This window comes from Danio rerio, chromosome 9 (genome assembly GCF_049306965.1).
Source record: "Danio rerio strain Tuebingen ecotype United States chromosome 9, GRCz12tu, whole genome shotgun sequence".
NCBI classification, from domain to species: Eukaryota; Metazoa; Chordata; class Actinopteri; order Cypriniformes; family Danionidae; genus Danio; species Danio rerio.
The window spans coordinates 25012226-25035725 of NC_133184.1; the positions used below are offsets into that span (position 1 = coordinate 25012226).

At 37.9% G+C, this 23500-nt stretch overlaps 2 long non-coding RNA genes across 2 annotated transcripts in view; both read left to right on the forward strand.

Moving 5' to 3' along the window:
• Positions 1-23500, forward strand: part of LOC141376122 (uncharacterized) — a 52206-nt gene that overhangs the window by 25149 nt on the left and 3557 nt on the right. The gene's annotated exons all lie outside the window — the stretch shown is intronic.
• On the forward strand, positions 12663-14601 carry LOC141376121 (uncharacterized). Its single transcript, XR_012385328.1, has 2 exons — positions 12663-12748; positions 12839-14601. It is a non-coding gene; the product is annotated as an uncharacterized lncRNA (long non-coding RNA).

The following is a 23500-nucleotide window of genomic DNA, read 5'->3' on the forward strand; positions in this document are numbered from 1 at the left end:
AGCCAGAGATCAGTCATCAAGATTAAAGGGGTGGTCCAGAACTAATTTCAAGGCTTGGTTGTGTTAATAAGATGCAAAGCAATGTGTGCTCATGTTTCACTTGAAGGAAATTGTGTTATTTTTTTATAAATCTCACTTTGATTATACACAGCTACTCAGCTAACATGAAAACGACTGTCATATTTCCTAGTTCCTCTGAAAGGCCCGCCCTCAAGTTACTCTGATTGGTCATCGTCATAATGTGCTGCGATTCGCGGATCGGCTCCATGTCATGCCCTGACAAGCACGCGCATTTTCTGTAAACAGTCAGTCAGTCAACAAGTGTCTGTAACGAGTGAAAATTGTGTGTGAGCCTTGAAAGATTTAAGAGTTTGTGGGTGTTTACAGCAGTTCGACTGATAAATATGGATTTGTAGCTAAATCGTTAGCGGTGGCGAACATTATTTACCATTGTTTACATCTTTGTTACAACATACTGATAAGGCTAGACACTGGACATGTCATGATCAGTTTTAACAAATAAAAACACTTATAGGTCGTGGCTCAGAGTTCACAACGTCTCCTTGCTCCATCTTTGAGGAGATTTTAGCCGAATCCAGCACTGAACTGGAAGAGATTCTGGAAGCTGCGTTTTGTCAAATCATGCTTGCTGTGTATTTTATAGTTCTCTGGAACATAATTAATATTGAACTGTAAGCACTTCCGTGTTTGGGTCGTGTCATTTGGAAGCCCAAATACAGAAACAGAGAAGCTCTGTGGAAATAGCAGGATGGCATTTCCTCTCTCTGCTTTAACGTTACAGCGCCTCTTGCCATAGCCCTTTGCTGGGCAGTGTGGATGCACAGTAAACAAACCTTTGTGATCTCACAGGGGGCGGAAGTATTTTTTGTAGACCCCAAAATTCGTTCATTATACACTTTGCTAAGCTAACTCTGTAAAGATCAAAAGCTGCGTCCCAAATGGCACACTATACACTATGCACTCATGTACTATGTACTTATGCACTTACACACTCAACAGGATAGTATATGTATGTAGTGTCGTCCCAAATGGCACACTAATGAGTTTTTACTAAGCGGAAATTCAAACCGTTTTACTGATGACGTTTGACGCTTGCCAAATCAGTGAAATAAACGACTGAATTATCAGATAATACCTGCCGTGAGTATTGATGCATTCACCATCGGGAGGCGCTAAAATCACTCTCGTAGGAGAATTTTGCTTTCACCATCAAAAATAAATAAAGTTATTCAACATGTGCGTCTGATAGCTCCGCCCCTTCCGCTACGTAAGCAAACCTGCGGTCGTTGAGTGCGTGAAGTGTCCATCATTACACACTACATTTTCACTGAATGAGTGCATCATCCGGGTAATTAAAGTGCACTTATTATTTTTAGAGTTTTCAGTATGAACACACTACTTATTCTATTTATACTACAAAATGGCGTAGAATAGTGCATAAGTATGCGATTTGGGACGCAGCTAAAGTCTCCCTTTGCATTGAACTTTGAGCTTTTTACATTCAGAAATGTTGTTTATGTTCACACAGCTGCATTACACATCAACTAGAGTTTAAAATAAGATATTGTAGTGGACCACCCCTTTAAAACATCCAGGATCTGCCAAATCATCTTTGATCATTTAGGCAAGTTACAAAGAACAGACCCCAGAGCTGCTGTTAACCTGCGATTTTTGAGGCTGGTGACTCGGATAAACCTATCCTCCGCAGCAGAGGTGACTCTTGGTCTTCCTTTCCTGGGAGCGGTCTGCTTATGAGCCAGTTTCTTTGTAGCACTTGATGGCTTTTGTGACTGCACTTTTAAAACACTTTTAAAACTTTCCCAATTTTTCAGACTGACTGACTTCATTTCATGATGATGGCCACTCGTCTTTCTTTACTTTTTTCTTACCATGATACAAATTATAACAGTCTATTCAGTAGGCTTATCAGCTGTGTATCCACCTGACTTCTGCACAACACAACTGATGGTCCCAATCTCATTTATAAGGCAAGAAATCCCACTTATTAAACCTGACAGGGCACACCTGTGAAGTGAAAACTATTTCAGGTGACTACCTTCTGAAGCTCATCAAGAGAATGCCAGCAAATGTGGCTACTTAGAAGAACCTAATTTGACATATTTTCAGTTGTTTCACAATTTTTTGTTATGCATGTAATTCCACATGTGTTAAATCATAGTTTTGATGCCTTCAGTGTGAATCTACAATTTTTTAGTCATGAAAAAAAAGAAAACTCTTTGAATGAGAAGGTTTGTCCAAACTTTTGGTCTGTACTGTATATTTCTTTGTTTTTAGTATTATGAAGAATTTTGAATTCTTTAGAATTTTAAATGGGGTTCTCCTGCTCTTTTTATTCTTGTTTAAATCTTTACATTCCTAAGAGTTCATTCCTTGAAATAACAACAGTAAACTAGTTTAGCTAAATTAAAACTGTACATTTCAAATTCAATAAATGATCATGCAGTGTGGATTTATCACTTGTGAAACCTAAGAAGTAAGACACCTGAAGGTGTCCTGAGCACTAACATCTTTTAAAAGACACACTCTTTCTTTTCACCCTTTAAAAGATCAGTTAATGAGCTCATTTATAATTAAAACACATTGATTTTGTGCAGCTGGTCTGATCATTTGTGAAGCCTTTATTTCACATGCTTACCTTGTCAAACACTTGGTGATTCTCAGCAAGACCGACTAGAAGAAAACAGATCAATGCTCTTTGAATATAAATTATGAAATTTCAAATCATTGCTATCTTAGTGTTTCAGAAAGAGGTTTGAATTCAAAAGAAAAAAGCTTCACAGATGTGATACAGCACTGGGTCTAGTGTGATAACGACCTATATTTAATTCTCTCTTTAAAGTGGAAATATATTGATCTCAATGAGCGATCGCTAAAGCTATCAAAAGTCAAATGCAGGTTTGGTTTTTATACTTCCTGAAGTGTCTCTTTAGAAGTGCTCTGTCAGAGAAAACCTTTTGATGAACAACAGCCATTGAGTGATTATTTGGAGCTCTGTACCAACATCTTAAAAAGCATATCAATGGTGACAGAAAAAAAAAAAAAATACACACACACGTGCACACACAGTTTAGACATTCATATTAATAAATCATAACTTCAGAAAAATGTGCTCCTTTTTGATAAAATCTGTTAAAAGGAGAATTTTGTCAAAGTCATGCAACAAAGACATTAAATATGCAGTGCTGAAATGTGCTGAAATGTGTTTAATCGCATGCACTAAAACTGTGTGAAGCAGCCTTGGAAATTAATGGGGGGTCGATGAACAAATAACAGATGCAAAAAGGAGGCAAAAAACATTGCTCTACACAAATCTTCCACGACTGCAGTGACTAAAGTTAAATGTAAAAAAAAAAAGTAAAACAAGTCAATTTACAACATTATATTCAAATATGAGCTAATTTCATCAGGTTTCTTCTTCTGCATTTTTGTTTAATTATTTTTATTGCAGTGAGCTTTATAACCAAACATTTTGTTTAGTCATGAATGAGCTGATTGGTAGCCAATCAGAGGCATTTCGATTAGTCACTGGCATTCAGATTAGTTATGCTGGAGTTTTGTTGAATGCATGTTTTCTGAATTCTCTGCTCCTATATTTTCTCATCATAAACAACAAAGTGTGACAACAATGTAAATATGACAATGCTTTTCAGCTTCAGAAATTATACTGTGAGTTTTCACATTATTTGCTCTATAGTCAAATGTCAAATGACGCTTTTCTTGTGTAGCCAAATTATTACGATCTCTCCAATTACAAAAACATTTGTATGTGCATTATATTAATCAACATTCATAATCATTATTGGATGCTCCAATTAAGGTTTTTGGAGCCAATACCAAGTACTGATTTCTCGTCATGGTGATCGGCCGTTACCAATTACCGATTCTGATGCTTTGAGGGTTATATAACTTTAACATTGCATAAAGCACATTTGCACTCTAAGTACAATACTGAAATACAGCTTTCTACCCTCCTAAAAGAATAGATGAAAGATGTTGCATATGATCCCTTAAACACGCCTCTTATAACAATTTAGTGTGGACACCAGTCCTTTGAATTGCGAGGTCCCGGAACAGATCAGGGTAACGGATCTGGCATGTTACCCGAGGATGGAGAGGTGTCGCGGACGAAAGTGAAAAGGGGTGGGGCCTGGGGAGTCGCGGATAAAAAGTGAACAGCGGACAGGGGAGGAGGGCGGTTGAGGAGGGGAATCAGTAAAATGAGGTGCCGGATCAGATTTCAGAGGCGCCGCATCCTGCGTGTTCTGAAACAATTTAATCCCTGGTGGACACATCATGGTCATAAGCAGCTTTACAGAAAATATTAGATTAAACAGATAAGAAGTTTGGTAAGAAAAATGACTAACAATGCAATTGTGAAACATTGCATATGATGGAAGAATAATTCAACATGCCTCAATCAAGAAAAGTTTGGAGCACTTTTTTGATGCATAAAAAGTTAATATGCATCTTCCTCTGCTTGTAAACTTTCTCTTATGATCAATTCATGTGATCGGTCAGATAAGTGAGTACCGATTGAGTCATAAAATGTGATTATCGGCCGTCAATAATGTGATTATCTCCAGCCCATCAATCAAAGCATCCCTAATTATTACAGTACAGATTTCAGCTTTTAGTCTGCTTTATAATAAGTTTAGAATAAAATTATGTTATTTCTGCAGGAGTTCAGTAGGATGTAAAGATGATAACTCTCATGATTCCTGAAAAAAACATTTTTGTTTGTTGTGATTATGCACCCTCTAGTGGTGAAAAGTACCTACTTTGCCTTTAATAGAGAAGACATTGCTTTTTTAAGGTAAAATGAATCCCATTGGGCAAATATTGCCTCATAATGCAAAGGCTTTTGAGCTGGTATAAGTCAAATTGAAGGTTTCCATGGACCAGCCTGAACATTTATCAGCTCTAGCATAGACATTAGTGAAATTGTTAATGACAAAGTGTGGTAGATTAAATTAAGACTGTCAGTGGCTGGGTTTTTAGTAGTGCTGTATATCAGAGCATCCGATGTGTTTGTAATTGAACTAGAGCAGCGAGTGCCAGTTTGTTCTGCCCAGGGTTTAATAATCAAAGAGCTTATTAACATGATGCATTATTGTATATCAGGTGTCAGTAATAACCACAGGATTTGAATGCATGTGCTTCTACTTTGCTCTCCTATGGGCTTAGAAAGGAAGTAATTTTCTTCAGCAGCTGCTAAAAATGCATCTAATCCCACTTGCTCTCGCGTTGTTCATCTCTGGGGTTCTGTTGTCCTCAGATGTTTGCTTCAACCATAAATGGCACCATCTGATTCAGCCCTGTAGGACCAGTTAATTGGATAAATCAAGACTCTCGCTCAGCTGGAACAAATGGCTATAGAGGAACAGCTCAGTCAAGAATACATAGGGATTGGTTAATACATACTTGGCTTCCTACCTATGCTGATGAAAATATAGAGATAAGCAAAGAAAATGCTTCAAACGTGCACTTCCTTTCATATTCACTTGGTGTCAGCAGTGGTTTGGCCAGGTAACATAAATGCACAGTAAAAAGCACTACTCCATACACTGCAAATAAATCTAAATGTCTCAAGTGTAATTTGTGATAATTACTACAATTTCATTAGAATTGAAAATGTGAAAGTACAGTGTGAGCAAAGCTAAAGAAATTAAGCTGCAGTTCCAACTTTTAATTAGGATTATTAGAAAGATGAAATAAATTCATAAAGTTAGCTCATCCATAAATCATAGCATACTGTTTGTGTTTATTTGTTTTTATAAAACCCAAAATAATATTTAAGTATACCTGTACAGGAAATGTACATCCAGCCAGTTGGTATTAAGGAATAAAGCCTGTAGGAGTAATTGGATATATGTAGGATGCAGAATAAAGCCCAATAGACTTACTAGAAGCTGTTGTTTAAAATTAAAAGGCTTTATTCTGTGAAAACAACCGGCTGGATGGCTATTATCCTGCCATTTTTTTGACTGCTTGTCACAAGACATTTGACACAAAACGTTGACCTGAGCAGTAATAATTTACTAAGTAATCAAATGTTAAAAATGCAGAAGGAAAGGGCTGAATGCAGCCTACACTAACTTAATTCAGCTGCAAGGTGAATGCAGACTGACAGATATATATTGATTAACCATACATATTTATATATCTTAATTTATTAACCTTCAATATTATTCTAAGTACCCAGATGAGCCTGTGTTCTTGGTTTCTTATGAGTTACGTAAAGGATAATGTACATCCAGGCAGTTATCACAGAATAACAGCCAGACAGGTTTATCTGCAACCCAACATGAAGCAGAGGGCTGTTATATAAGACTGAAGGTCTTTATTTTATGAAAACAACTGACTGAATGTACTTTATCCAACTTATTTAAAATTAGATACAAATACAAATTGCTCTGCACCATAAATGTTTTTTATTCTTTAATTAAAGACAAAGCTGACAGAAATGAAAATGGCTGAACAGAGAATACATTAACCTGCATATTATTAGACACAAAACATGGTTCTAAACCCATGATAGTTTTTATACTATGTTATTAAAGGCAGAGTGGACAGAAACTAGAATAGCTGAGTGGAGCATATACTAACCTATACATTTGTAATGCCACCAAAGAGTCAAAAACAGTTGTGTGACAAACAAGCATATACCCAAGTTTATGAATAATTTTGGGCTTGACTGTATATGGATGTGAACATTTCACTGATGGTCAAGAGTATTCAAGATCATGAGTATGTATCTGGGAATAACATACTTTGAAATGTTGTGACTGACCGATCAGAATCTAAACATCCATACAATACTTGTGAAAAATTGACCTTATTCTTCAATGTGGAAGTGTGCTTGTTTATGCAATTTGTTTTAGAACTTACGATTCAGTTGCCTATGGGAGAAATGACTAGGAATAATAAATGTCAGAAAACGGTCAAACTACTCGCTCTACAAACAAGTGTTTGCATGACTATACAGACAAAGTATGATAATAAGAAAACATCAAGCAGCAAAATGAGCTGTTTGTAACATAAAAATTAATGGAAGTGAATGAGACTGGAAGTCTCGAGCCGAAAAGATTCAAATTGATGCGTCCACTCGTCCGCGGAGAATAAGGTTAATACAGGATGTCATAAAAGACAACTCATAATCAACTATTCCAGAGAGCCATATAATAATATGTGATAATAATTGGTAGTGTACATTACTCAACTATTTCCCACAGAAGTGAATGACTGAATGCAAGCTATTGATTTGAGGTAAAACGTTTTATGAGCTCACTAAACAATGCTTGAAAAACGTTGCTGTAGCACACTATTCCACTACATAAATAATAATGGGATCTAGAAGTAGAGGAAACTATATGAATATCGTATTTAAAATGTTCTTTTTTTTGTATGGTATAGTTTATGCTTCAGAATGTTAGTGTTGACCAATCAGAGTCAAGTGTTCAGAGAGCCAAGTAATAAGCTGTTAAATAAACAGTCTTTCTCAATAGCTTCATTGATTTGTCTTCAGCTTTAAATAACAAAACACATTAGTTGCATGTCTGTGATTAACTAAGATCTGACTCAGATACATTGACTCAGGAATTAGACTACATTGGTTGCACTTTTTGAGCCATTAAATCTCTATTGTGTTGGTTCAGGTGCAGTTCCACTCAGTATGGCATGTCTCATAAGAGCCATTCTTGCGGTAATCAGACTACATCGGGTGGTCTGTTTTTGAGTCATTGCTAGTAAGGAACCATTTCCAAAGATGCTTTTGCTTTGTTTATATTTAGTTCAGTAGTAGTGCTGCTGACTACACATGCTAACATGATGAAACTCTATTTTGGGGGATATGCATATGAGAAATACTTTGCAAGTAAGCAAGCTAAAATTTGAAGGTTACAGTTTTAATTGCACCTTTATTGAAGAATTAGTTGAAAAAATAAAAAAGATTGTTGTGATTCTGAATGAATGTAAAAACAAGCATTTAATGAACAAACCACACTGAGAATATCATTCCTTCAATCATTTTCTTTTCAGCTTAGTCCCTTTATTAATCCGGGATCACCACAGCGAAATGAACTGCCAACTTATGTGGCACGTCTTTACGCAGCGGATGCCCTTACAGCCGCAACCCATCTCTGGGAAATACACTACGGACAATTTAGCCTACCCAATTCACCTGGACTGCATGTCTTTGGACTGTGGGGGAATACGGAGCACCCGGAGGAAACCCTCGCGAATGCAGGGAGAACATGCAAACTCCACACAGAAACGCCAACTTACCCAGCCGAGGCTCGAGTCAGCGACCTTCTTGCTGTGAGGTGACAGCACTACTTCGCCGCCATTGATAACGTAATGTTTTTATTTATATGTTTGCTTTAATTATTAACTAATAATCTTCAAATACACATCATATGAACAGCTTCTATCAGTACTGATCAGTTTAGGGAAAATATACATTTTACAATCAAAGTAATGGAATATAATGTGTTATGTCATTTTTATTTATTTATTTAATTATTATTATTTTTTATCCCATCTTGGCCTTAAGCTTGTAATATATTACTTTGAAAAGTATCATTTCCCAAAACTGGTACCTACAGCGTTCAGCATCCACACAGAAACGCCAACTGACCCAGCCAAGGCTCGACCTTTTTGCTTTGAGGCGACAGCACTACCTACTGTGCCACTGCGTCGCCCTTTATTGAACAGATATATTTATTAAAATAATATTTTAGTCACCAAGCATATTTAGAAATTGAAATATGCGCCACATTTTGCACATGTTCTGTCTGACACACCAATTATAGCTATTTGAATCAAATGGCCCTATCATACACCTGGCACAATAGGGTGCAAGACGTGTTTCCCAGTTTGCCCCAAAGTGTTGCTATATTTTCTGACCAGCACAACTTTAATTTTCATGTTTTCCACCTTGTTTTTTACATAGCAAATCCATTTGTGCCACTTAGAAAAGAGGTGTGTTAAAGTACATTGTTGGCATGTTGCTATTTGAGGAACTACAATAGACTGCGCAATTGACCAGCTGAAAGCAGGTCTAAAGTCCAACACAGAGCGCGTTAGTTGTGCGCTTCGCTTACACATGGCCTAAAACATGCAGGATGTACAGCAATACGCAAATATCTTTACAAATGATAAAGAATTAAAGGAATAAAATATTACAAAAAATATTACTTTCTACATAAATATAAAAACCACTTCCTCCATGCCTTCTTCCTCTTGGGGGGCTTTTTTCAGTTTATTCACAACAACTGGCTTTAGTAAAATGTTATTATTATAAGTAAATTATTTATTATATGCATATTTGTATTTGTTTTATTAAAAACAAGCTTAGATTTTTTCACCAGTCAGGTTTTGGACCATATGGAGCACAGGACATAGGGGCATAGGGTATGTTTGGAGAACTCAGCTTTTTGACCACACTTTGTTATTATTGTTTATCTTTTAATTTGCTGGAAAATAGAACTGAGTTTAGAAATTACATTTTAAATTAAATATGAGGGCTGAGGGATGCCTTCAGTGGAGTGTGTACAACACAGTTTCCTTATCTAGGAAAGACAGAAAGAGAAAGTGAAAGTGAAGGCAGACTGGAGAAGGCTTGTTCTTTATCCTCGTGCTGCAGATGCTCTGTTAAACTGTTTTCTAGCTAGTGAAGTGTTCAGTTTTTTACTTACAAAGTCCACTATGTAAATAGCAAATGCGCAATGGCTCGAGGCAACTGGCTCTTAAAGGGAATGGCAGATGAGACTCTGATTGATTTATTCTCAAAAAACACCTATAACTCTAACCCTGTTAGACCATGTGCCGTGGCGCAGAGCATATTTTCCATCCTTAAAATAGCAAAAGGGGATTCGGACATGCCCTTAATGCTTTTGCCTCCTGCACTTTGGACTTTGACCCTAGACCATTAAAATAGAGCCTAAAAACTTGATTGGAGGCAAACCTGCATTGTTTAGCCTAAAAAGCCTAACAGCCAATGCTAACACTGCATTGGTATGCAAGAAGGAGACCAGGGGACATTATGTGATTAGCTAAGAGGCGGTTTACACAACCAAGTTAGTTTTACACTTTTTCAAGTTAAACAGTCCTTCTCATCTACCTATAGAATAATCACAGCTTAATATAACAAGCTTATAACTTAAATTGGTTGTGCTTGATGCAGACATGCAAATATGTGTGGGCTCAAGGAATGTGTTTGAGAACCACCAAGCTAAAGGATACATTTATAAAAAGCAAATGTCTTAATTCAGTGCAACATAAAAATTACAAATATAGTGAAAGGAAAAATTACTTTACAAATTGCAATGTAAACAAAAAAAAATAAAAATACAATGTACAAAATCACTCAACAATACTTCTTACTTAGTTAAGCAAATAAGACTTCATTCCATAAATGCAATTTGCTTTAAATATAATTTTTTTTCAGTTTTCAGAAGCTTGCACTGTATCAAATATACAGAAGCATACCTATCTTGCCGCTGTTTTGTTTGTTTGTTTGCTTGTATCTGTTGTTCGTCTCTTTTACATACTGATGCCTGTTGAGTGATGTTCCAGACATCAGCTGCTGCATCTATCACCTGCTTCTAATGAAACGTCCAAACCTTTAATGGCGTTCAGTACAGCGTTTATTGTTTGCCTCACAGCTGCATAAAGCTCTGTAATTTCCCCCCATATCCCAGTAATTTCGCCTCAGGTCTGAACTCAACTGTAACTCAAGCCTGGCTTATTTTTAGACGTTGACCTCCGCTGTGTGAGGAGTCTGTAGCAAACAGAATGATTCCTGTCCCTGGGGGATCTGGGTAAATGTTGCTTCCTCTGAGCTGGAGATCTCAGCTTGATATTTAGCTCAGTCTCATCTGCAGCCTTCAGTAGATGAGTAATAAAGTGCTCTGCCAGACCTGTTTTACACCATAACTCAGGTGCTGCAAGAACAAGAGGGCTGGAATTGTCATGAATTTTGCACAAGATGCTGTAAAATGGCTTTCTTTAGCACAAAAATGCACGCAGGGCGCATTAGTGAGATTTTGCGCATGTAATAAAGATATCCCTGTGGCTTCATAAATGAGTTTTATGGCTAAACAGTTGAATGTAATGCGACAGTCATGATTTCTGTTTCAGCTCGGTAATAAATCCTCCCACGTAAGCACTGCAATTCACCTCTCATATCATTTGATGAAAATTAAACTCTCTTTTTTTACACTGCATTCACAGTGTTGCTATGTTTGGACATTGAGAGTTTTTGTTGGTTGGGCTTTGAACTCCAGGAGAGTGGATGTGAAAGAAATCAATGCTGCATTAACGTTAAAGTACAGCCGATCAAATTTAAGTGCTTACTGCTATAAACTGTGAACCATGGAAGACTTGCAGTCAGAGGCTGTGTCCTCAGATGCTGTACGATTGTGTATACAGTAACACTGAGGTGAGCCAAGATCAGTGCTAAAGGTGTGAAACTCTTCTGTCAGAAAAGAACAGGCTCAGTGAGATAAGTGGTGAAATATTACTTTTTTTTATACAAGCTCAGAGGCTTAGTGATATTTATCAATTTGTTATATTCAACTCTGTCTTAGGAATTTTCAAGATATTTCGAAACTGTGAGCATAATTTCTTTAAGGTGGTCATTTTGAACATAATTGTTCACTCAACATGCAATGGAATATATGCTAGTGTTTTTTTTTTTTCTGAAAAGTGTTTTTCAGCCAATGATGAACTTCCAGTGAAAGCTTTATGTGACTATTTAAAATTTCATAAGTGTCCTTTTACCGCATGGATGTTGTAATGTAAGTCAAATATAATCAGTTAAATAGACTCAAGCACATAGACTTAAGCAATAGACTTAACATGCTTAGACTTAAGCATGTTAAAGCATAAAAAGAGACAAGATACAGTTTAAACGCAGACGCGGTCATTAGCAGCGGTCTTGTGCAGAAATTTCATTAAAAATACTGGGGTAAAATTAATTTTCATATTTTAAAGATATGGCATGGGAAAATAGAATATGATGCAGTGCTTCTGCTTGGAAGCACTGGACCCCACGTATAATAGCCAGGCAGGGCTGTTTTTAAAAAAAAAAGTTCTGATCTTAAATGCAGCGATTTTGTATTGTTTTGTATGGGACAACAATTACCCGGAAGCAAACGATCCGAGCCCGGTTATATCACAGTGTTTTATGGATGTCATATGCATACGGCTATATGAAGGGAGAATTATGAGTAGGGCGGGAGGTCATTCCACACATCCCAAGTCTCCCGGAAGTTTTGGTAGTCTCCTGCAAATGCACAGAGACTCCCGGATGCCCACAAACGAGTGATAATCTCCCGGTAATCACACGTCTCCCTCCCGGTCCTCAAATACGTCGCAAACCTTTTTTACCCCTGCCCACAGCATCCCTCCTCGCTCTTCAGATATGTTGCGCGCATCTTGTCAAACACCAGCAAACCACCACCTCCCCTGATAGCTGAGCGGGACTCTGCAAAATAAACCGTGAAACTCTGACTGTAACTGCCCATGATTTAATGTACTCGCTTTGCTTGCCCTAATTGGAGTCACCACAGGAGGGCGCTCTAGACTAATAGGATTTAAGTGAGACAAAGCAGAGTAAGAGCAATTCACGTTTGTTCACGAGCTAACAGGTACAGCTCGGAAGAATGCCTTGAGCTTTTAGTGTCCCTTCGGCAAGCAGAGCGAGGTATGTTTTGTTTGATTTATTTGGAAAATGTTAGATGTTTTGTAAATGTTTGTTGTTTATTTTTCTATGTTGTTTGTTTGTTTTCTCTAGTTTTACGGTGCTTTGGTGCTTTTGGTGCTTTGGTGCTTTTGGTGCCTTTGGTCTTTTGATGCTTCTGTGTATACAACAAAGAACTGAGACGATGATTTATGTGATGAACTTTATTGCATCCAAGTAAACCTTTTTAAATGCACCCGTCAAGCACTCTCTGCCTATTCTTTGAAAGCTGAAGGGCTGCTACAGTAAAACTCGCTGCTACACATGGCGTTTGCATCACGTTGGTGATTCATCACATGAGTGTCATGTTACAAGCCTTCATCTCGTCTGTGGCACTGCATGGCATCTACAACAGACTGAATCTACACTAGGACGGCGACTTTACACGGTTAACTGGGAAAACTCTTCATGAAAGACTGAAAGGTGACTGCAAACAAACGTTGTGGACTCAGAGGTACAAGAAAAGGAAAAATATTTATCTATTTATTACTTTTGGGATAATTGCAATTTTTAAAGAAAAAAAAGGATTTATATTTGTATGCTTTGTTGAATTTGTATGCAGTAATTGAAGTTTGAGAATGAGGAGTGACTAATGATTTAAGTGCTCATGCTTCAAGGTGTTTGTGTAATGTTGGGCTTATATTCATGATGCATGTATTAGACAAATGTTTGCAATTTTAAAGTGCTTAAAGTCTTAAGAGTTTATACTGTTGTTGCACATGTGATTTTGACTTATTACCTTTGCTATAATATTTTAGGTGTTTAAATTTGTCTGATGTAAGCAGGTTGCTGATTTAAGTTGTAGACAGACAAAATGGACGACACAGCGGAGCAAATGGCGGCACAAGCAAGTCAAAGGTCAGTTCTTGATAAAGATCTGAATAGTACAACAGAAATGCAACAGGTTAGATCAAGATCAAGCTCTCGAAAAAGAAATCCCACAGAAAAGGGTTTAGAAATGCAAAAACAAGAGACAAAAAAGCACGAGAAAGCCTTTAATAAAGCTTATACTTCCTGGAAGCAGACAGCTAAAGAAATTAGATGTAAATTAAAAGCCTTATGCACATGTGAAGAGCTTGAGCAAATTTTGAAAGACATTCAAACTAGTCAGGATGTTGTCACTCAACATTATGCCCCATTTCTGCGTAATCAAACTGCTACTCCAGAGATTGTAAGAAGAGTAGATGTTTGTTCCATATTGAGTACAGAAATTTGTGATTTGGTGAGCAAACGAATAGAAACTGTTGATGTCATTCAAAAAAGGGAAGTAGTTAAAGAGAGAGTTAGGCAGATATTGAACAAAGAGGAGTATGAGTCTATATTTGGTTGTACCAATACAGAGACCATTATCTCAGTATCGTCACAGACTGTAGAAAGTTTGTCAGCTGTCTCAGAAACTTCCTCTGAAGCTTCAAGTAAACGAGCTGATGCAGAGGCAGAACTTGCGGCTAAAGTAGAGCAGAAAAGGGCCATTCAAGAAATTTCCAATCAGCAAGCTCGACTAGTTAAACTGGAGAATGACTGGAAGCTGGAAGAAGCAAGAATGTTAGCGGATATTAAACAGAAAGAAATTGAAATTCGCTCCAAGTTAGAAGAAGAAAAAGCAAAATTGCAATTGTTACAAGCGGAAAAAGATGTCAACGTAGCTGCAGCTCGAGTGAAAGCTTATAACAATGCAGAAAGTTGTCTTGAAGAGAGCAGTTTGGAAGACGACGAGACCGGAAATGTCATTTATCCTGAACGAAGAAAAGCTTCTAACAAACCTCAACGTAATCCTGTGATAAATCCATTACCTTCACAAACATTTCAAGAAGAAAGTAAAACTAAAGAGACTGAGAATTTAGCTCAAGCATTAGTGAACTCCTTAAGTATAAGTCGTTTACCTGTTCCAGAACCAACCACTTTTAATGGTGATCCTCTGAAGTTTATTGAATGGAAAATGTCCTTCACAGCACTCATTGATTGTAAATCCATCCCAGCAAGTGAGAAAATGTTCTATTTAAAAACCTATCTTGCAGGAGAAGCTCGTAAGGCCGTAGAAGGGTTCTTTTATAAGAACTCGGATGATACATATCAGGGTGCTTGGAGAGTCTTGGAGGAGAGGTATGGAAACCCATTCATTATTCAGCGTGCTTTTCGAGAGAGACTCATGAAATGGCCCAAGGTGGGAGTAAACGATCCATTTTCCTTGAGAGAGTTCAGCGATTTCTTGCAAGGTTGTGTTGAAGCTATTCCACAAGTCAAAGGTTTGTCCATCTTGAATGATTGCGAGGAAAATTACAAGTTGCTTAAGAAGTTACCAGAATGGATTGTCCGTAAATGGAACAGAATTGTTGTTGAAGAGTTGGATATGACAGGAGACTATCCAAGTTTTAAGCAATTTGCTGAATTCTTGAAGAAGGAATCAAAGATAGCTTGCAACCCTTTCACTTCTCCACTGCTAGCCAGTTCAAAGGTTCCAGATGAAAAGTATCTGAAAAGAGCAAAAGCTTTCAATATTAAGGCTCAAGTAAAAGATTCAAGACCAGAATTCAAGGTAACATCACCATGTTCTGTGTGTAAGAGTGAAATGCATAGTATCATCAAATGTCCTATCTTTGCAGAGAAGCCCATGGATGATAAAAGATCTTTCATTCGTGAAAATCACATGTGTTTCGGATGCTTGAGAAGAGGGCATATTTTTAGGGACTGTAGGAGACGGCATATTTGTGGAACATGTGGACTGCGTCATCCAACTTGTCTGCACGAAGATAAACGCAAACATTCAGAGGTATCCCAAGCAGATATTACATCAGAAGCATATACAAGTCAAGAGGGCCAAAGGGCAATGTCTTATGCAGTAACACAACATGTCTCTGCTACTTCTAGTATTGTTCCAGTGTTTATCTCCACAGTAGAAGAGCCACAAAATGAGATCCTTACCTATGCCTTACTCGATACACAAAGTGACACAAGCTTTATTTTGAAGGATTTTATTGATGAGCTGCTAGTGAGCAGTCAAGCGGTGAAGCTGAAACTCAGTACTATGACAACTACAGACACGATTACTTCAAGTAACAAGGTTAGTGGTCTGCGAATCCGAGGACTTCAAGGTGGGAAATGTATCCAAATACCTCAAGTGTATACGTGTGATTTCATTCCTGTGGATAAAGCTCACATTCCAACGAAGAAAACTGCATTATGCTGGTCTCATCTTAAGCACATAGCCAATGAAATGCCACCACTTCAGAGTTGTGATATAGGACTATTGATTGGATATGACTGCCCTTCAGCGTTGGCTCCCCTAGAGGTCATAATCGGTAAGGAAAATGAGCCTTTTGCACAGAAAACCGCGCTGGGCTGGAGCATTATCGGTCTTTGTAATCCCCACTTAGACAGACAAGGAAGTCAAAGTTTTGTTCATCGAGTGTCTGTGAAAGAAATGAGAGTTCCAACAGCTAATGATGTCTTGAAAGTTTTGGAGTGTGACTTTAATGAGAAAAGTTATGAAGACAAATATGTGTCACAGGAAGATGTCCGCTTTATTCGTTATCTCAGTGATAACATCAAGCATAAAGAAGATGGACATTTTCAGTTACCTCTTCCTTTCAAGAGCAGTAATCCACCTTCACTCCCTAACAACAAGAGGCTGGCTTTATTACGTCTGCAGCATTTAGGTAAGAAGTTAAGGTCAAATCAACAGTACCATGAGAATTACAAGATTTTTATGGAAGAAATGCTCAACAAGGGAGATGCAGAGATTGCTCCAGTAATACCTGATAAAGAAACAGCTTGGTATATACCACATCATGGAGTTTACCACCCTCACAAGCCAGACAAGTTAAGAGTAGTATTTGATTGCTCATCAAAATTCTGTGGCATATCTCTTAACGATACTCTTCTTACTGGTCCAGATTTGATTAATTCTCTGGTGGGAGTACTTTGTAGATTCAGGAAGGAAGCCGTTGCTGTGACATGTGACATCGAAAAGATGTTTCATCAATTTCATGTCCCCCCTGAAGAGAGAGATTATTTAAGATTCCTATGGTGGAAGAATGGGGATTTGAAAGAAGAGCCCATTGAATATAGAATGACTGTGCATCTTTTTGGTGCAGCTTCATCTCCTGGGTGTGCGAACTTTGGCCTGAAGTATCTCGCAGAGAAGTACAAATCTGAGTATTCTGAAGCCTCTTCATTTGTGAATAATAACTTTTATGTGGATGATAGCTTAATTTCAGTTCCATCTATACAGGAAGCTAAAGATTTGATTGCAGAAGCTAAAACCCTGTGCAAGCTTGGAGGGTTACGTCTCCATAAGTTTAACTCAAATGAGAAAGATGTCTTGCGCTGTGTGGATTCGTCAGAGTGGGCGGTTTCTTCTAAGCCACTAAATTTGACTCCTGAATCATCTGGGTATGTTCTTGGCATACAGTGGTCTACAAAGGATGACACATTCAGTTTCAACACTCAACTTAAAGATCAGCCTGCAACACGTCGAGGTATCTTGTCAATTGTATCTTCCTTATACGATCCCATTGGATTTGTTGCTCCTTTCCTTTTGAAGGGAAAGTGCATTTTGCAGGAGCTCTGTCAGAGAAATATGGAATGGGACGATTCTCTCCCTGATGACTTAATTCCACGGTGGGAGGAGTGGAAAAATAGTCTCCAGGACTTGAAAGATTTTACTGTTCCAAGATGTTACTATCCTTCGTCCTTTAGTAAGATTGTGTTGACAGAGTTGCATCATTTTTCAGATGCAAGCAACCTTGGTTATGGTGCATGTTCCTACTTAAGAGTCAAGAGTGACAAAAATGAAGTGCATTGTTGCCTAGTAATGGCCAAGGCTCGAGTGGCACCTATAAAAATCAAGAGTATTCCAAGACTGGAATTGGCTGCTGCGGTGGTTTCTGCTAGACTGAGTGTTTTGCTAAAAGCTGAACTGCAAATGATGATCGATCAAGAGTTCTTTTGGTCTGATTCACAAGTTGTTCTTGCATATCTCAACAATGAAGCAAGAAGGTTTCACGTGTTTGTCGCTAATCGTGTTCAATTGATCAAGGAAATTACAAATACAAGCCAGTGGTATCATGTCAACACCTCTCAAAATCCTGCTGACCATGCCTCTAGAGGTTTACTCATTTCAGATTTGAGATCTACTAACTGGATGACTGGACCTACATTTTTATGGGACCAAGAAGTGTGTCCAGCTCCAAACACTTCAACTAAATTACTAGTAGGAGATCCTGAAGTCAAACTTGTACAGGTACGGCTGACTAAACGTAGTAATACTGCTAACTTCCTTGATCGATTTGGCCACTTCTCTTCCCTGAGAACTCTAATCAATGTTGTTGCTCGAATAAAAAGGCTAGCATTAAGGAAGAAATGTCTTAAGGATATTGTCACCGTTGAAGAACGCAAGTGTGCATTACAGGCTGTGATTAAGCTTATTCAAGAACGAGCCTTCTCCCAAGAAATCCAAACAATCCAAGGAGGTAAGGCTCTTCAGAAGTCCAGTTCACTTTTCCACCTGGATCCCATCTTGGAAAATGGTCTTCGTGTTGGAGGAAGGTTGAAAGGGTCATCTCTTAGCGAAGAGGTTAAACATCCATTAATTTTGCCCAAAGAGAGCCACATTACCAACCTTATTCTAAAACACTATCACAGCAAAATTTGCCATCAAGGAAGGTCCCAAACGCTTATGGAACTCAGGACACATGGATTTTGGATTATTGGTGGCAGTAAGTCGGTTGCTAAGTTAATCTACAATTGCGTTCAATGTCGGAAACTCAGGCGACCAGTGGAGGAACAACAAATGGCTTCCCCGTTCTGCTACACGGGTATGGATTGTTTTGGTCCATTTATTATAAAAAAGGGATGAAAGGAGTACAAAAGGTACGGCCTTCTTTTCACTTGCCTTTCATCACGAGCAGTCCACATTGAAATGCTTGAAGACCTATCAACAGACATGTTCATTAATGCTTTGAGATGTTTCATAAGTCTGCGAGGAGCTGTTCATCAACTTTATTGCGACTGTGGTACAAACTTTGTAGGAGCTAGAAATGAATTCAAACAGGCTCTTAAGGAATGTGATGTCAAAACACTGGAGAGATATCTTGCGGAAAATCAGTGTGAGTTTATCTTTAATGCTGCCTCAGCTAGTCACTCAGGAGGTGTCTGGGAACGCCAAATTAGGACTGTGCGTAATGTGCTGAATTCTACTCTTTCTTTGTGCCCTGGTAGACTGGATGACTCTTCTCTAAGAACATTGTTTTATGAAGCGATGGCTATTGTTAATAGTCGACCATTAACTGTGGATGGAATAAACGACCCAAAATCACTAGAACCTTTAACTCCTAATCATCTTGTTTTAATGAAATCCGAGACTGCTCTTCCTCCCCCAGGGAAGTTTCTAAAGGAAGACGTGTATGCTACAAAAGGGTGGCGCAGGGTTCAGTACTTGATTGAACAGTTTTGGAGTCGTTGGAAAAGGGAATATCTCCTGAATATATCCACAAGACAGAAGTGGCACGTACCTCGACGTAATCTTAAAGTAAATGACATTGTAATCATTAAAGATGACATGCTTCCTAGAAACAAATGGCAGTTAGGTAGGGTTGTTGAGGTTTTTCCGGGTAACGATGGCCTTGTTAGACGCGTTAAAGTTCAAACAGGAGAACAAAAACAGAAAACGGGGTTGGGGCACCATTCTTCACATTCAGTTATTGAGCGACCAATCCAAAAATTGGTTGTTATAGTTGAGAGTGATTAGTTGCAACTTTCTTGCATCAGACAAATAATGTTAATTTTGTATGTGGATTTATTTTGTGAGTTAAATTTGAAGTTAAAATCATGTATGATATTTGTTTTGTTTGTTTTGATTCATACCATGATTTGGTGGGAGTGTAACTGCCCATGATTTAATGTACTCGCTTTGCTTGCCCTAATTGGAGTCACCACAGGAGGGCGCTCTAGACTAATAGGATTTAAGTGAGACAAAGCAGAGTAAGAGCAATTCACGTTTGTTCACGAGCTAACAGGTACAGCTCGGAAGAATGCCTTGAGCTTTTAGTGTCCCTTCGGCAAGCAGAGCGAGGTATGTTTTGTTTGATTTATTTGGAAAATGTTAGATGTTTTGTAAATGTTTGTTGTTTATTTTTCTATGTTGTTTGTTTGTTTTCTCTAGTTTTACGGTGCTTTGGTGCTTTTGGTGCTTTGGTGCTTTTGGTGCCTTTGGTCTTTTGATGCTTCTGTGTATACAACAAAGAACTGAGACGATGATTTATGTGATGAACTTTATTGCATCCAAGTAAACCTTTTTAAATGCACCCGTCAAAAACTCTCTGCCTATTCTTTGAAAGCTGAAGGGCTGCTACACTGACAAATGTGAGGAGAGTTTACTCACACGTGACTTGTTTTAGCTCTTTTGGTCCGTTTAGAAACTTTACAGTGTGAAAGCGAACCACACCAAGAGCAAAGAGCAACAATGTATTAATTTTAATTTCTGTTTCTAAACAACTGAATCGATTCACAGGCGTGAAAGCACCCTAAAAGTCTTCAACATATCTAACAGAAGAGAGAAAGTCAAAGAGCTTTGGGACAAAAAAAAAAAAACTGAGTAAATTATGACATAACTTCCATTTTTGGGTGAATTATCCTTTTATTACAAATATCTAGTCAAGCCCACAATCTGCTGTAAACAGCACATTTAACAAATGTTAAGGTCACTACTTATTGCTATTAGAAGCCATCCTAACAGGAGTAAAAGTGCAGTTTTTAAAGGGCACCTATGATGAAAATCAGCTTTAAGAAGCTGTTTGGACAGAACTCTGTGTATGTAGATGTAATTTCCTGACTTTAAAATAGGACCCAAATCCCACTGATTTTGAGGCCCAACATGACTTAGGACTGTGGGTATCCCAGCTCACTGAATTGATTGACAGGCGCCATATTTCTATAATAGCATATATACACACAATCACTTTTTTTGCAAATAAACTGGGATTAAAATATTTGTTCCAACTCTCTGTAATTTTTATAAGTTTAAGCTGTCTTGAGCATGTTTGTAATAAAGAGTAAAATCACTATGTAATTCTTAACTACTATAATCACCACTGCTGCATGGTGTCAACGCGTATATACAGTTTGTGTGTACTGTAAAAGGCATTTGTGTGCGACTCGTTTCAGAAAGGCTTAAATAAACTCCACCACAAATACATGAAATAAACTTATTTGGTATTCTTGACTTGGTATTTCAGCTTTATCCGTGTCTATCTCTATCACTGACTGATGTTTATCTGATTTAATGCAGGAGAAGCAGACACATACGTGTGGGCAGGGAAAAGCAATTCATTTGGATTTAAAGCCACAGGCAACACTGTACTCAGACACCAAAATGGGCCGATGCTGGAGGCTATAGTAAATAGCTTATCTGATGGGTTTTTTGATTTGAAACTTTACAAACACATTCTGGAGACACCAATAGCTTATCTTATGTCTTTTAAAAGTAGTAAAATAGGTGGTCTTCAGTGATCAGAGTAGAATGTCCATGCTGCCTTGAACTGATAGAAAGAAGAATACACTTATAGTAATAAATTCTGGAAGGTGATAATCTTTGTAAATTCAAGTTAATGCAACAGCAAACACACATGGCCTTACGCCGCCTTTCCACTGCACACGACATTTGGGCACGACTATCGGAATACGCCCCCTTGTGGCAGTCGCACAGAATTTTCAGTTCTGATGTGTACCATGGGAGAGAAGCTGTTTCCGCAGTGTCTGAAGTAAAGGAGTACAAAAGCAAGAACCTTTATTCGCTGTCTGTTTACCATGGTTGAATGAATGAGTGAAAACTATAAACTCATAGACTGTTAACATGGGGGGGATGTGGAGACAACATAAAACATATTTTTATTGCTTACATTTATGAACAGAAATGTTTTTTGTTAATATAGACTTTTTAAAAAATAAATTTTATAGGCTTTAAAAAAAAACAAAAAAAAAAACTAGTATTTGTCATTTTTTGCACACGGACCTTCTTGTACAACACTGGAATACATCACATCTGGTCGGCCGGTCGCATTCGGTCTAGTCACCAGAGTTTAAATATTTCAATGGATCCGCAGCTCAAATCGGATCCGAATTTTCCGCATACGGAGATGATCGGAATTGCCCGCAGCTCCCGGACTACTCTCCATTGGAAATGAATGACTTCCGGCCTGTCGCTTGTCGTTTGTCGTGTGCAGTGGAAAGGAGGCCTTACTGTAAACTGTGACTACACTTGTTATAGATTTCAAAGCATGAATGAGTAAAATATTAATAGTTGTTTTAACTACACTCTCAGAAATAAAGGTAGGCGAGCTGTCACTGGGGTGGTACATTTTCTGTGACTATAGATTTCAAAGCATGAACTGTGATTAAATAAGCAAGTGCTTCTGAAAATCAGAATTATTCAAATATATTACTGGTGTTGTTGTTTGGTGCAACTGAATTTTATATGAAAATGTTTCAGGTTATCTCTTTTATCATTTGAACCAAATATGGTTTTTATATTTAAAAATAAACCCATTCACATTTTCTCCAAACCACATGCTCTGTAAGCTCTCAAGGATGCTGAAAATCTGAAAGAAAATAACAGACCTGCCAGTAGAAAACATTTTCTTACAGTCTCCAAGCATTCATCCTGTGGCCCTTTGTAGCATTCGTTCAAAGATGAAAATGGATGTTAATAAGAATGGATGTTAATGGGCCTCTGTACTGAAGGATGCCCTCTCAGTAATGCAGCCCTGATCATGATTTAGGACATATTTGCACAGCCAGATGGGAAATGTTCTATTGCAAGACAATCTGTACTGTTAAGTATTATATTGACAAAACGAAACCTATTTGTAGCGCAGGGCTTTGTTTGCTTCATGAAGGCATGTTTTATTTCTTAATGGTCTTTTCATTTCACGTGGTGGTAATTCTCTCAAATCCAGCAAGACAGCAAATTAGTAACAGGCTGAATTCTATGTACAATGCTCTCACCCCTGAGACCGTGCCATTTTCAGTCACACATTTCCTAACAATTAGTTAAAGCATTCTGACTCTCCAAGGAAGAGAGAATTCATTTAAAGCTCTGGCATGATCTCCTTGATTAATTGTTATGAGAGGCAGCAGATGCATGAAAATCCCATATTCATTCTATTGGGCAAATGGGGGTTATTTTTAGAGCAGGCAGCTGCCTGGACAAAATCAAACCCACCAAAGTGTCAGTATTCACTGACACCGAGCAACATCTCCTTCAAAACGATAGTTAACACCAAGAGCGTGACAACTGACACCATGTAGATCTGCGCTGTTCTGACAGGATCTGCTCCATCGGCTTTATGATACCAGATCCATGGCTGAGTAAGAGAAGATCCAATTGTCTTTTCTGTTTAAATCTTATGTAGGTGGATGAATAAAACAGGAAATATTTGGATGATACTTTGACACATGCTCTGTTACAGAAGCAGCAGCGATTCTCTGTTCTACCTGATGTGATGCTAATCTAAAGGATTTCTATTGTTGTAGAAGAATAATTACATTTTACAAATGTTGTTTGTCTAAATGTGCTAATTAGAGATTATTCACATGTGTTATAGCTCTGTTTAAATTAGCGAGGACAGAAATATACATTAAATGCACAACATCCAAAATATATGCTTTATTTATTTAATCATCTCTTGCTGTTTTGTAGAATTTAACATAACTTATGTA